Here is a 2,335-nt window from a genome sequence, read left to right as displayed (position 1 = left end):
AGCCCTCAGCAATCACACCTTTTTGACAGAAAAGTTTCAACTCTTGTGTGTTGTGCACTTCTGTGAGTTTGCAGAGTTTGGATGTAATCACCCAACCATGATGACAGCACATCGGAAGCCCATGATACAGCGGCAATTTTTGAGGCAATATTGCAGAGGAGAGAGTTTGGGCCCAATGTGTATTTCCACACTGGTTAGACCAGGAGGGTAGGCGACTACATTCAGCCGCAGGAAGATTTTTTCTTTAGCAGTTGGTCATTGGGCCGTAACATATCATTTGTACATTGCAAATTGACCGCAAGTAAGCCCAAACAGATATATTTCACAATACCATAATAATTTCATACTTTGATTACATTGAGACAGACCACATACATGTAACTGCTAAAATAATGGAAACACAGGTACATGAGGGATACAAAGTATATTGAAAGCAGGTGCGATCACACAGGTGTGGTTCCTACCCTCCTTAATCAAGCAATTAACATCTCATCATGCTTAGGGTCATGTATAAAAATGCTGGGCTGGCCATTATTTTGGCTACCATGATTATACCCCTATAGGAAGACAATGCCCCTATCCACAATCAATTAATGGTTTGATGAGCATAAAAACAATGTAAACCCTATGCCATGCCTGTCTCAGTCACCAGATCTCAACCCAATTGCACACTTATGGGAGATTCTGGAGTGGTGCCTGGGAGTGTGTTTTCCACAGCCATAAATAAAACAACAAATTATGGAATTTCTCATGGAAGAAAAGAGTTCCAGACACTTGTGAAATCTATGCCAAGGTGCATTGAAGCTGTTTTAGCTCATCATGGCCCAACACTGTATTAAGACACTTTATGTTGGTGTTTCCTTTATTTTGGCAGTTACCTGGATGTATATTTAGTTGTGGGAGAATTTGCATACAGATTTCCTAAACAAAAGTAATTTTGAGCTGAATTCCTTTGTCCATCAACAAAAATCTTATGTGGGTGTCAGTCACAATTTATTTATGAAAATGTTGTAATAGAGCAGAGGGCTGGGAGTGTATATTTCCCTCTTAGCCTAGCAGTGATCCATTTTGTTAAAGGCAGATGTCAGAGGTGATGTGGCTGTAGGGCAGGGCAAACACAAGGTCGTACAGACCCATGTGTCTTTTTTTCTCACAACCACAATCTCACAAATACTTCTCTGATTAGCTGTGTAAAGAAAGCGTTTATCTCATTCACCTATAGATTTGAGCGTACACCTTTAGGTTCCTAACCTAAATAATCTATAGTCACTCAAAAGCCAGAGCTGTGGATCTGATTACAAATGAATTGAAAGGCTGCCATACCTTTGTAGATTTGTCAGTAGCACCATGGGTAGTGAACCTCATTTGATCAATTTAAAGGAGAAATGAGACATACTAACCCATCGAGAGTGGGAGGGTGAGGCACCAGATTTCCACTCAAATCCTTGAAAATCTTAAAAAAGAAATGACAAAAAACCTTTTTGGGAGCAAATTCAATCGTGGGTCGACTTCTGGCTTAGACTACACATGATATACAAATATAGGACTATGATGAAAAAGCATATTTTTAAATATTGCATTTTAATGAAGTATCTGTTTATGTAGGGCTAAGGGGACTTCTGTTAGTTATGCTTCCCTCTATTCAAGAAGAGGTTTTCAGACTTTTACAGAGATTGGTAATCTATTCTGTTTTTGGAATGTGTAAACTGACCTTTGTAACCTCAAGTGGCAGAGGGATTATTGGGATCCAGCCTGACCTGTTCTTTCTCCCACTGTCTGCACTGCAGATAGTTTTACCAGACCATTTACCTGACCATCATTGACTCACACTAAACAAATAAAACATAAAATGTGGAACACCAGGTGTCTAAAAAGTTATAATATATGATTGGAGATGTAAATATATGTCAATCAGGAATTTATTAACTTTTTATATGATATTTATAGAGTTTTCAAAGTATATAGACAACAGAGGGGGATTTCTGAAGATCTTTAGAAACACAATCAAATCCCAAATATGATTAGATTTAACCTCATTCTATCTATGTAACCCTCACCATCCATTTGGTGATGGAATAACGTTTATGTGTTAATCTGGTCTATCAGCCTAATTCCATTTCGCCGGGCCTATACAAGCCTTTCGATGTATTACCTTTTTTGGAAAGACCAGGAAACAAATCATATGGAGAGTTTGTCAATGACCTGCAAGTGAGATCATGTGAGTTTCACAATTATATGATATGTAGACAGACCTGCTGGAGTTGCATTGTTTAGCTCCTCCTCTGAGGTTGTACCCTCCCTCTTCTCATCTTGCTCCAATAGGGTGGGGAGGTTA

The sequence above is a fragment of the Salvelinus alpinus genome, chromosome 1 (genome assembly GCF_045679555.1).
Source record: "Salvelinus alpinus chromosome 1, SLU_Salpinus.1, whole genome shotgun sequence".
NCBI lineage: Eukaryota > Metazoa > Chordata > Actinopteri > Salmoniformes > Salmonidae > Salvelinus > Salvelinus alpinus.
The sequence above is the reverse complement of the archived record's forward strand: the minus strand, read 5'-3'. Positions refer to the sequence as shown.